Here is a 14,008-nt window from a genome sequence, read left to right as displayed (position 1 = left end):
AACGTATGTGATGAGGAGGAACACAGCATCTGGACGTCTACCGGTAGTTTGCTTCTAACTCCATGTCCAACTGAATTTTAAGTTGCTGTTACTTACGTGAAGCATGGGCTGGGACTGGGTTGCAACGTGGGCTGGACAGGGTTGTTTAAATCATGTGGGCTGGATTCACATGGGCTGGGCTTAGTTCATGTGGGGATAAAAATGGGCCCACAAATTATTAATGATAATTTTCGTCCAAAATAGGGGTAGTATTTTTCGCGGGTGTTTTCATACCTTTAACGAAGTTCAAAAATTATGAAATTCGGAGGGTAGTTAAAGGACTTCGAGGCAAGCATTTTACCTTTTGAATCGACAAAAATGGAGTTTGTTTGACCCTATTTTCGTTATTCCAAAGTTTAAGGTCCGTTTGAACTTTTATTAAACTAAAACTATAAACGTTTCTTAATAAATGAATATTTATTTTCATAAATATTTATATTTATTTTTTTACCTTATTATTATGTCTTAAATCATATTTTAAGATATTTTATTTAATATCTAAAATCTAGTAACGTAGCTTTGAGCGATTCAAAATGCCACCTAGAGTGGTTATTGGTTAGAATACTAAATAATAAAATGTGTTGTATTTTTAGCGGCACTTTGCAGTTGAACTTAGAGTTATTTGGAGTTGGGAGTACAAGCGATCTGAGGTGAGTATTCTATTCATTGAGCAAACTACTATTTTTACATATTATGGATTTGTAAAATATATATTGTTTTATAATTCTGAACCGACTGTATGTTGAAATATATGTTTTGGATAATTTGATTAGTTTTGATTATGTTCAAATTATGTCAATGATGTTTAAGAAATGATGCATGAATGAGGGGGGTTGAATTGATTTAAAGTGTTTGAGTGTGTGCTGCGTTTGGGATTTAAATTATGCAAATTGTTTGAGAATATGTTATGTTGAATTGTTTATGTTTTACGAAGAAAGTATGATTTAACAACATGATATAGTAGTGAAACATATACTGATCAAGCACAGAGCATAGAGCATGTAGCATAGAGCATACATACAATAACAGCTTAACAACAGCAAAACACAGTAAACAGTAAAACAGCAACAGGGGGACCCAAGCCCCATAGTAAATTAGTTTCATGCATAGCATATATAACATTTTTTTCATGAGTGATGTCCTTATACTATGAGTAGTTTTGCTAAACGTATTGGTATGCATAAGAGTCTCAATGGAAAGAGTTTATATATATTTCTATCGGATGGTTGCATGTGTTAAAAAGCATTGACCTTGAATGTACGAGGATGTTCATGTTACCCAGATATGAGTAATGGAATGTTTATGAGTAAGTAGGTTGACTGTCATTGTTCTTCAGCAAAGACGTGCTTGCATATTAGAGTTCCACTCTAGTGTTCGTATGATTAACTGACGTTCAAGGCATGAAGCTGAAATACAATTAGAGATGGTGGTGTTTGTATTTTGGAGAATGATGATATCTTAGTATGGAAGAGTAAGATGCCATGTTTTCTTCCTTAAGACTTATGTGTAGGCGTGAATCCTATAATGGGGTGATCGTGTGCACATATGTCTGAGCCACCGATCAAAAGTATTATTGTAGACGGGAACTTCTACATACGTTCATAGCTACATAGTATGTTTTAAATGTTTTTCTTAATAGTCGGTGTTTGCTGTATTAGCTATTGGTAAATTGGTAGCTATTATAGTACTCGCAGAACTAAAAAGGAAAGTTGGTTCTTTGCAAAAACTCAGTCAGTTTTATATCACTAAGGTGTCGATATTATGTACTGAGACGGTGGACTCATTCTTTCACCTATGCGGATGTGGCTACCACCACAACCGTGTAGATGATGGTCTTATGATTGCAGGTACTCTTGAGGTGGATGGTGATTCGGTAGCTTTATATTTGGGTTATTACGATTGAAGCAACTCGCGACAATCGTAGTATGTCAGACTATGGTGTCTTTGTTTTTGAGTGTTTTTGTATATGGCTTATGACGTATGTGTCACGTATTCTTTTGTATAAGCTATTCTTTTATAATAGTTATATGTTATTAAGCCTTAAATAGTTAGACTTGTGTTATGGCTCACTTTTGTTTAGACAACATGTTTATTTATAGATGTGCTTTTCTGCTATGATTGAGATGGTATCATGATGTAATCCGTTGTAGATATAACTTTGTTTATCTGATGCATGTTATGGGACATATGCCATATGTTGGCTGAGCGATATGTAGTCGTGCGTGATGACTTGTTTTACGTTTGTATATATAAAATAAAATAACAGGTCGTTACATCAAAGGGGTCGTTGTATGCTATGACATAAACAACCTTTGCAACCTTGGTATCAAAAGAAACCACTGCAACACCTTAGCTAGCTTTCTTTTCGATCTTCGGGATGACCCATCTTCTTGAGTAATGTCATCCTTCCACTTAGACGCCTCACACTATGTACACTTTTCCAACTTCTCATTCTCCTTCCAAAATAACATACAATCATTGTGACAAGTCGGGATCTTCTAACATCCAAGCCCCCCAAATCCCTCATGCACTTTTTTTTCGCCTCATATGTGTCTTTAGGCAAAGGTGCATCTAATGGAAGCAACTAATTGATAAATTCAAGCAAGAATGTGAAAGTAGTATTGCTCCACCCACCCATACACTTCAAATTATACGAACATACAATAGCCCCCGATTTACTATGTTTTGTATTCTCATGCAATGGCTTATCTGCATCCTTAAGCAAATCATAGAACTTCCTCGCCCCCTCATCAGAGTCTTCAATATTGTTGATGAGTGCAAAATATTGCATATTTAAACCCCTTAATTTACATTAGTTAATTCTTTAGCTGTGTCTTAATCTAATGTTTTGTGTTAGATTTGTGTTTTTAGTGTTTTGTAGGTTACTAAAAGAAAATGGCAGCTTTAAGGTAAAAAATGGAAAGCTTGGAAGAAAGCACACTTTGAGAAGACCTAGATGATGTTGTTATGTTTAACCAAATCAAAGAAAGGATTAAATCGGAATTTCGCTAATTGGAATCAAAATCGGAGTGGATTAAATTTCAAATTCTGCATATGTCATAGTATTTTTGCCATAACTTTCCACTCAAGTATCTTATTAAGGTGAAACCAGCAACTTTAGAAAGCTAACTCAAAATTCCACAAATCATTGTGAAATAGGATTTTCCTAATTCGGACGTATGCTATGCCAAAAGTGTCTCTTAATATAAGAACGTAGATATGGACGAATCCTATTCCGATTTGTACTAGGATTGCTTCCCAATTTGACTAGGAGATTTAAGTGCGATTTTTCTGAGATCTCTAGGGCTTCTAGGGTTTTTTTTTTTTTTTTTTTCCTCCTATAAATAGACTGCTAAGCTTCAAGAAAAAAAGGAAGGGGAAGCTAGAGACCATAAATATTTTCTTTTTAGTTTAGTTTTTCTTTAAGTGTAGGTTTTATTTTTCATAATCATGTATAGCTAATTTTTCAACTGAGGTTGATGATGAAGCCTCATCGATGAAGAACAATAATACTTCCATGTAAGTCTTTATTATCCGATTTTATTTGGTTTAATTTTTTCAATGTTTTACTTCTTTTCAATGTGTGGAATTATCCTTGGATATCTTTTGTGATTCAATGATACACTTGATGATTTAAGATAATTTCACATAATTGATTACTTCGTTTTTATTAATAAAACAATTGGATATCATTTGTGATTTATTCTACAGATACAATTGATGTTTTGATTTAAATTGGATATCTTGTTGTGATTTACGGATACACTTGATGATTTGATTTAAATTGAATTTCTTTTGTGATTTGTGTAAATAATAGATACATGGGATGATTTTGATTAAATATTTGAAGCATAGTAAAAGATACCTAAGATTTTAATTGTGAGAACTTTGGATTAATATTGATGAACATGGAGTATGTTGTTATGATTCAATGGGTGTGGATTACAAAACCTTAGTACATTTTTTTTTTGTTTCATTTTATTTATGTTTTCTTTTATTCACCAAAATCAAACTTTCTTTGGAACTAGGTTAAGATTTAATTAGTTTAGACATAAATTTTGTTTTCAAAAACACAATTCCCTATACTGTGGGATCGGCCTCGCACTTGCAATTCATTAATTGAAAATGATTCGTGCACTTGCGAGTACAATTAAAATTCACAACAAGTTTTTGGCCCCGTTGCTGGAGAATTGTTTGATTTTTGAAAACAATTTATTTCTAAATTGATTTTTTCTTTCTACTAGTTATAACTATTTTTATTTGCAAATTATTTTTGTTATTCCTTTTTTTTTTCAAAAAAAAAAAAAGATTTTTTCTTTTCTCTATTTTTTTTTTTTTTTTTTTTTAAAAAAATTGTTGATGTTTTATGTGGGATATTTGCATGCTAAAGAGTGAGAGTGAAACATGGATTTTTCTTTTAATAGTTATGGCAATTTTTATGCACAACATGCTTCACCTAGTGGTAGGACACCTGCTCCAACCAATTACCCTCACAACTTCTACCCACATAAACTATGTTCATATTGCTCAAATCCTTATCATAGTTCCAGTAATTGTTCATCCGGGGAACAGTGCTTTCCAATTTTTCATATGAGCAAATGAACGACAATTTCTTCAACCTGAGGTTTGATTCAAATTCTAATTTTTACAACCCGGACTGGAGCAACCATTTTGATTTTTCATGGCAAGCTCAAGCCACGGAAAATTATGCTCCCCAATACCATGAACTGCACCATCCTGAATATCCACAGTTTAATCACCAATTTTCCCATTATTCATCCTACAATAATCCGGCACAAGAATTATCATTGGAAGACACACTCAAAGCTTTCATACAAGAAAGCTGTCAGAATATACAAGAGTCTCAGAGTGTCACCATGAGCAATAGCCAGAATATACAAGAGCTTACAAATGAGGCCAGGGATTCAAATCAGTTCATGCATCAAGCTATTGTCGAGATGGAAGGAGAAATCGATTATCTAGTTGCTGGATTTAACAGAATAGAGGAAGAATAGTTTCAAAGTCAGCTGATGGCTAGAGGGCACTACATGATTGATGAGCATGATGCTGGTAATTCTTGTCATGAACTTGTTCCTGCCACCACCATACTTGAGAGTGAGAAAATTGTGGATAACAATAAGGAGGAAGAAAAAGATGAGTAAGTTAAGCACACAGAGCCACTTGAGCCCCTAGTAGATACAAGTTTTTCCAATGACAAGGAAGTGAGTACTGAAGCTCTTTCCTTTATCATTGTTCCTCTAAGAAAATCTTTCGAAGTAAGTAAGTTGGCTACTTAAGATGGCAAAACATCCTTCCAGTGTGCTATCAAATTTTAAAGAAGAAATGGTGAAGGGACTGGTTGGGCATCCAAATGATCGGGGAAAGTATGGTAATTTTTCTTTTTCATTTTCTACATTTAATTTTTGAGTTCTTTTTCCTTTTTAATTTTATTTTTGTTGACAGCAATTAACCTTTTGATATTTGTTTCCATGAGAAAATATTGCTGTTAGTTGTTGACAATTGTTTTGGTGTTTAAGTTTGGGGGACGCCTTGGCCTTTTTCACACCTTGATGTTTCCTTACTTCTGGTAATGTACTTCTATACTACACATTGAGGGCAATGTGTAATTCAAGTTTTGGGGTATGGGAAAACAATCTATCTATTTGTTTGTTTGTTTATTTGCCTTTTTGTTCTAGAAAATTTTCAAAAAAAAAATAATTTGTGTTATGTTGTTGATTGAACATGATTACATCACAATTGTGGTTTGTATGTCATTGGTTTGTTTAACATGTTGAACATTGCATGTCATTAAAAATCTGAATCTTTTTACTCATATGTTGGATTAGAGAGACTTCACTTGTTTGAATTATTTATCACAAGCACATTAGCATTGGTTCTGTAAGGTATGAGATTTGAATTGAGGAATGTGTCTTTTAAGATTTGTAGGATGATTTGTTGATGAAACATTGGCTTAAATTCAAAATAAATAAATAAATAAAATAAAATAAAAGAAAGAGAAAAAATAATAATAAAAAATCATCAGTTTGAATTCTCATTGAGTAACCGGGCCTCTTGCCTCACTAAGCATTAAGTGTTCGCGTAAAAAGATGAGAAATTCAATTTCGTTGATTATATGACTAGTTTGGCTTCGTAACCTATTTGACTTGAGTAATTAAGTTCTTAGGATGTTTCTACATCTAGTGCCCTAAAACATCTAGTTTGCGAGTCACTGGCCCAACACTCGTTACATAAGTCAATTAGAAAGCTTAAAGGAGTCAAGCATTGCACAGCTGACAAAAAAAAAAGAAAAAAAAAGATTTAAGCCTTAATTGTTTTCATCTGATAGAAATTCTTATGAATGTTGGGGTACACAAGCTTTGAGAAAAATTGAAAGCTCATGAGTCTATGTTAATCACACCTTACAATTATTTGAGCATATGTTGTCTCAATTTTTCAATTATCAGTTGAATGATTTTTGATGTCATAATGATGCGATTGTGATGTTCACTTTGTTAAACCTACTTATAATGTATGAACCATGTGTTTGTGTGGAAGTCATTGTTTGTCAACAACATAGTGTTTTAAAATGTATGTGGGTATCATTCCTGGCAAACCCTTACGAGACTTCGCTGGTCCACTAGTGATTCCTAGAGGTTTAAAAGGCTTGTTACATATGTTAAATGCAATCGTCTCTCACGAAAGAGGATTTATGTTTCATGCTTTCATTTTATTTTTTTTTGTTTTGTTTTGCTAAGGGACTAGCAATCATCATCTCCAAGTTCGGCTTCCACACCCACTTGGGTCCTACCTTCTTCTACTCGAACATCACACATGGCGAAAACATCATTCAGCATGGCTTGCATCCTAGCGAACCCATCATGTATTGGCATCCTATTGATAGGAGCCATATTGAATCCTTTAGATATTGGCTCCCTATTAACGGAAATGTTAATTGTTTCCCCATGCATTACCCACTCGGTGTAACCCTCCAAAATCCCTGCACCTGATGTCAAATGGTCGTATACAATATTTACCCGCAATGTCTTGCCCAAGCAACACTTCTTATAGCAGCACACAATGAACCCTTTAATTATGGAGTTTATTTGTTTTTTTTTTGAACAAATCGAACCATTCTTCATAAATCATCAAAATAGTGATCCAAAAATTAGGATCTAGGGACGACCTATTCCCTAATTACAACATCGTGAATACAATTAGGAGTCTCCTCCAGCCACACATGATCTAGACAAAGACGAGAAGCTTCCTTTGCTAGAATATGTGTTGCAGAATTGAGATCCCTGGACACATGAATAAAAAAGATAGAATTAAAAGAATCAAACTCCTTCTTGATAGCCTCTACGAAATGCCCAAGTCGAGATAGATAAGGCGGAGCAGAATTTATTTCTTTGACAACATTCAGAGCATCCCCTTCCATTATCCCGTCCCGGAAGCCAACGTCTTTGCAAATATTAACTGCCTCTAAAGCTGCAACAATCTCAGCAATGTCCGGCTCAAGGGATTGCATCTTATATGAACATTTAGCCCCCAAAACATTCCTTGCATAATCCCCGAGCCACAACTCCAATACCAATACAGCCCAAAGCTTTATTAATTGATGCGTCTCAGTTGACTTTAATAGAGCCAGGGAAGGGAGGTTGCCAACCTTTCTGAGATGCCATCACATTAACTTCCTCTTCCACGTAAGGTAGAGATGTATTGCTAGCATGAAAAGCTTTAAGGCCTGCCTTGGCTTCTTGTGCCATAGTAGAGGGGTGCACCCATTTTTTATCAAATACAATCTTGTTTCTTCTAAACCAGATTCTCTGAATCAGAAAAGCCATCAACATCAGGTCTTTAGTGCACCAACGGTCAGAGAAATATTCAAACAGTTCCTGGAAAGACGTTCCCAGGAAACTACTCTTTTGGAAAATTCGTGGACTGAACCCCCAAATGTCTTGCGCAATTGGGCAGCTCTAGAGAGCATGGATAACATATTCATCTTCTGTTAGATAGCACGGGCAGGTCTTTGAATCTATAGCTCTTTTAGAAAATAAATTTGTCTTCGTGGGGAGAATATTCTTGCTAGCCCTCCAAACAAAAATTTTAACTGAATTTGAGACCTTTAGGGACCATATATCCTACCAGAGTTCCTTTTTTTTTTTTTTTTTTTTTTTTTTTTTTTTTTTTTTTAACTAGATTAGAACACTCGCCTTGGTTTCTTTTATGCAAGTCCATGCAAAGGTGGTATGCGCTTCGGACTGAAAAAGGCCCTGTTTTTGTACCCTGCCAAATAAGCCTGTCAGCAGGAAGAGCCGGACTTAAAGGGATGTTTAGCACCTTTGTGGCCTCCTCCTCAATAAACACTGCCCTTACTAGCGCTAAATACCTCTCCTTCCTATTGAAATCAATGAGGGCAGCCACTCGTGTCTCAGCTACCAACCTATTGATTGAGGATTGGATAACATAAGAGGAAGGACTGTTAACCCATCTGTCACCCCAAATCCTTATCTTCTTTCGATCTCCAACCCTCCAAAAAGACCCCTGTGTAATGAGATCTTTTGCAGAGATTATACCTCTCCAAGCAAATGACTGGCGGTTTCCCAAAGATGCCTCCAAAAAAGAAGAGTTAGGGTAGTATTTAGCTTGGAAAAGTTTTGCAGTGAGAGAATCCGGGTTTCGAAGCAATTGCCAGCCCTGCTTAGCTAACAATTCCTTGTTAAACATGACCAGATCTCTAAAACTCAAACCCCCATCAGATTTTGCTCACCCCATTTTCTCCCAACTCAGCCAAGCTTTTTTCAAATTTTTAGACATATGACCCCACAAAAAATGTTGCATCATACTGTTTATCTCCCTGCACCGTGTGATAGGTAGTTGGAACACACTTATGTTGTAGGTGGGGATGGCTTGGATCACAGCCTTTAATAGAATTTCTTTCCCCGCCTGTGACAAAAACTTGACCTTCCAATCCTGCAACTTCCTCCATATTCGGTCTTTTATACTATTGAAAGCTTGAACACGAGATTTGCCAACCAGGCATAGCAAACCAAGGTAAATATCAATGCGGTTAGCCTCTGTAAGCCCAGAAAAAGATAGAATTTCCTCTCTCTTTTCAACACTAGTATTCCGACTGAAAAAGATGGCCATCACCAATCGAATCCACCTTGCATCAAAGCCCAGCTTCCACATCATAGCTTCAAGGAAGGTCCACTCCACTCGGTTATAGGCTTTGCTCATGTCCAATTTTAGTCCCATATATCCAACTTTGCTCCACATTCAGGTTTGCATAGAGTGCATGGTTTCGTAGGCTGCCAAAATATTATTTGTTATTAGTCTGCCTGGAATAAATGTACTCTGTGAGCTAGAGATGATAACCGGCAACACTCCCTTGAGTCGATTGGCCAAGACCTTAGATATAAGCTTATATAACACATTACATAGACTGATTGGACGGAAGTCAGTGACACTAACTGGATTGGGAACTTTAGTCATCAAAACAATATTTGTAGCATTGATCTTATCATCTAAAATGCCTGAATTAAAAAAATGTAAGGCTGCATTACACACCTCATTTTGTACTGTCTCCTAACTTTGCTGGAAAAAACAGGCTGGGAAGCCATCCGGACCGGGTGCTTTCATCGGTGCCATTTGTTGGAGAGCATCATAAATTTCTGACCTTGTAATGTCTGCAAGGAGCTGCTGGTTCATCCATGCATCAATCTTCCTTTCAACATGGTTGGTGCAAGCTTCCACCTCCAAAGAGTCCCCTGTAGTGAAAAGCTCTTGGAAGTAATCCACAAAAGCATTTTCAATATCAGCTTGAGTTGCACAGGACCGGCCATCTTTATCCGACACTTCATTGATAACATTTTTCATGCTAGGTTGATTGGCACAGGCATGGAAGTACTTTATATTTCGGTCCCCATTTTTCAGCCAATTTTCCTTTGCTCTCTGCTTCCATTTCAGTTCTTCTTGTTCCAAGAGGAAATTAAGATCTACCTTTAGAGCAGCTTCTTCTTCATTTCTAACATGCCCTTCAATCTTCCTCTCAACATGGTTGGTGCAAGCTTCCACCTCCAAAGAGTCCCCTGCAGTGAATAGCTCTTGGAAGTAGTCTGCAAAAGCATTCTCAATATCAACTTGAGTCGCACAGGACCGGCCGTCTTTGTCCAACACTTCATTGATAACATTTTCTTGCTACGTTGACTGGCACAGGCATGGAAGTACTTTATATTTCGGTCCCCATTTTTCAGCCATCCTTTGCTCTCTGCTTCCATTTCAATTCTTCTTGTTCCAAGAGGGAATTAAGATCTGCCTTTAGAGCAGCTTCTTCTTCATTTCTAACATGCCTTTCACTAGACTGTAAAGCGAGAAGAGCCATGGATTTGGACTTAATCTGTTCCTCCACTGTATTAATTCTTTTCTTGATCCACTGTTGAAGGGTCTTTCTACAACCAGCCAGCCTCTTCCCCACATCACACCACTTATTTGGTACCGGTGGTTTAGTCCTCCAAACCTGACGAATGATTTTCCTAGGCTCACTTTGAACTAACCAAATTGCTTCAAATCTAAATTGCCTTCTTTTATTCCCCTTAATGGCACTGCTAGTGGAATATGCTACATAGACCGGATTATGGCCAGAACAGATTCTGGCTAATATAGAGACCTCCACTACATCAAACAGTCCACACCACTCCATATTAGCTAAAAGCCCGGTCAAGTCTCTCCAAGGTGTGATCCGCACCCTACCTTCCATTTGTCCATGTAAATTTCGGCCCCCTCAAACCTAAATCTTAATTGTAGTCTGCAAAACTCCAAAACTTGTTGGAACATCTTGATCTGACTTCGAGCACGAGAGTGAATCCCAGCCATTTCAAATGTTGACAGAATTTCATTATAATCCCCCACACACAACCAGGGAATCGGCTCTAAATGTGAAAGATGGCGTAGAAGAGACCACCCTTCCGACCTCTTTGCTACTTCCAGATGATCATAAAATCCCATGAATTTCCAGAGTGATCCATTTACACCATCAAGATTGAAAAATAAAAAATTGACTTCTAAATAAATCAAGTGTGTGTGTGCACAATGTGTTAACAAAACAACAATGCGGAAAATAAATAACACAAGAAATTTTTGTTAACGAAGTGGAAACTCAAGATGAGAAAAACTACTCCGGGGCAGCCAAACCCAGGATATCCACTATTCAGAAGACAAGACTAGATACAAAGTAGTAACACTCACATACCCCTGATGCAGTGGTCGTACCTTGCTCTCTAACGTTTAACCCAACACGAACGCCTCCCAACCAGGTCTCCTACATGAAGGGGTCTTCAATGGAATCTTTTACCTTAGGGCCAACCCCTAAGATAGACTTCAAGTTAAGCGCAGCAACAACACACACAACAACGGCTTCAGAGAGATCAACTCAGCTCAATAACCTCACAATATAGCTCTCTAAGCACTAATGAAATTCAATACCGAATTCTTGCTGTTCTCAAGGCTAGGGACCTCTATTTATAGGCCAACAGTTCAAATGAGCGTTTGGCTTGATAAAACTGGGCACCGTTCGGACGGTGGTCATAGGCCGTCTTGACGGACAACTGTGTGATTGAAATTCTAAAAATTTCGCTGAAGATCTTTCCTGTTTGAGAGCCGTGTCCGGACGGTGATGCCCTGTCATCTGGACGGTCGCACGACCGCTGCAAGTAATTTCCATATAAAGGCTTCGCACGTTCGGACCGGGGAAACGGTCGTCCGGACGGCTGATCTGATGCACGCAATTTCCATATCTGATGCAAGCGCCTCCGGACCATGCTGACTAGCGTCCGAACGTCTGGATTTGAATTGAGATACTTGCCTTATGGATGAGCGCGCCCGGACAGGAATCCACGTCGTCTGGACGGTTGCAGCAATCTTTCCATATCTGTGTTTAGCAAGAAATCCTGAAGCTTGATCGAACACTGAGGATTGTCCGGACAGGCTGCTGAAATGTCCGAACGGATGCAAGCTGGAGCAGTTCAAAGCTTCTCGACACAGAGGAAGGTTCGGATGTGAATCCACGTCGTCCGAACGAATGATGCTTTAGTCTGATGTGCGTCCGGACGGTTGATGCATTGGACAGCTGGGCGTCTAGACGGTATGACACGTCGTTCAGACGGTTGGCAGGGAACCAAATTTTCTGACTTGCAAACTGTGCATAATCTTTTGGAAACACTTCTAAATAGCGGAATCCCTGTTAAAAAGCATCTTTACAATGAAGTGATTTTGTCCAATAGAATGCGGCCAATTACAAACTAACAAGGATGAATAATAGCATTAATATGACGCCTACTAAAATTTTGAATTTCAACCTTTAGATCAGATTTCCATAGAAGCATAAGCCCACCACTCAAACTTTTACAATCTACAGCAAAAACAGAATCAAAACCAAGCTTTATTCTAAGGGATGAAGCCTTAGCCTGCATACATTTGGTTTCCATAAGGAAAACCAAATTGGGTCACTTGTCCTTCACCAGTCGATGAAGTGTCCGAACTGTCTGGGGGTTCCCAAGTCCCCGACAGTTCCAAACTAAGATACTCATTTGGCTGGGCAGGGCTACCAAACAGTCGTTGCCGAAACCTTTTGAGCATGAACGGAGGGTACCTTTGATTTCTTTTTCGAAACATGGCCACCATCCTCACCTTCTGATTCAACCAGATCAACTTTCCTCTTTCCTTCCCCATTCGAAAGTTTGATTGACCCCCCATCTTCTGAAAGAAGTCCCTTTCTTGCCTTTCCAAGTAGGGATTTTCCTCGTGAAGCTTTGAAAGGGGGAACAAGAGAACCTAGGAGGGGGTTCAAGAGATTTTCCCTGTTGCTCAGTGGACCTTCCAGAACTGAGTGGAGAAGTAATTTATGTGGCTGCGCTGATTGGGACTACATGGTCATTAGCCACTTTGGATGGTTGAGAGGACTTCTGCCTAAAATCAGGTGGGACATGCTCCTCCAAACAGACACATGGAAAATAAGATGTGGAGGACGGATCACGCTCCAGCTGGACATAAGCTTGTCCCTTTTCAACGCACGTGTACTTCATTTTACCAGCCACTGAGTCCCAACTTCCCACGTACACTAGTTTCTTTTTTCCAGATTTGCCCATCCCCGCAGAATATGGACTTAATTTCGTTTGTTCCCTCTCTTCATATAGTTCTTTCCTCTTTTGGCTCAGCCGAAGATCACTGACCGTTCTTTCCGAAACTTCTCCTTCCAAAACTGTAGCCGTTTTAATGCCAACGTTACCAAAAGATCTGCTTTCTTCATCAGATAAAACGTGATCATAGAGTAACTTAAGGCCGTTTCTGTAAATCTCTCCTTTTGCCTTAACTAGTGCTGCTGCCGTTACAATCGTTTCTGGTAATGATCGTTCCATTTCCACATTGGGCTGCTGACGATCCCAAGAGTCCTGGAGCCTAGGGTTACGCTCCAAACCGCCAACACCCGTCTGTCACCGCCGTCACCATTAGCTACTGGGTTACTATCACCCATGGAACTAGAATCCTCATGAGTTGGTCTTCGCCTCGTCACTCTGGCTTCTTTTTGTCACCCATACTGCTCATCTCCGCCCATGCGACGTCCAAGAAAATTAACCTTGAGCCAAGAACCAAAAGGAGCCTCTCCACCAACTCTTATGTTTTCCACCCCGTTTTGCCATAGCAGTACTTGGGAACCTTCTCATATTTGAATGGAATCCAGATAGACTTATTCTGTAGATGGAGCATCCTCCCCCTCGCCAAGGGCTTCGTAATTTCCAGAACAATGCGAACCTGTAGATATTCCCTCCACCCCACTTCATCATCCAGTATGTCAACTTCATCTACCTGACCCACAGTTGTTCCAATTTTATGACCAACATCCTTCCCCATACAAGCCAAAGGGAGGTTATTGTACATACGGATCCAGAACGCCTCCTTATCAAAAGTCATCTGA

This window comes from Alnus glutinosa, chromosome 14 (genome assembly GCF_958979055.1).
Source record: "Alnus glutinosa chromosome 14, dhAlnGlut1.1, whole genome shotgun sequence".
Taxonomy (NCBI): Eukaryota; Viridiplantae; Streptophyta; class Magnoliopsida; order Fagales; family Betulaceae; genus Alnus; species Alnus glutinosa.
This window is presented reverse-complemented; position numbering follows the sequence as displayed.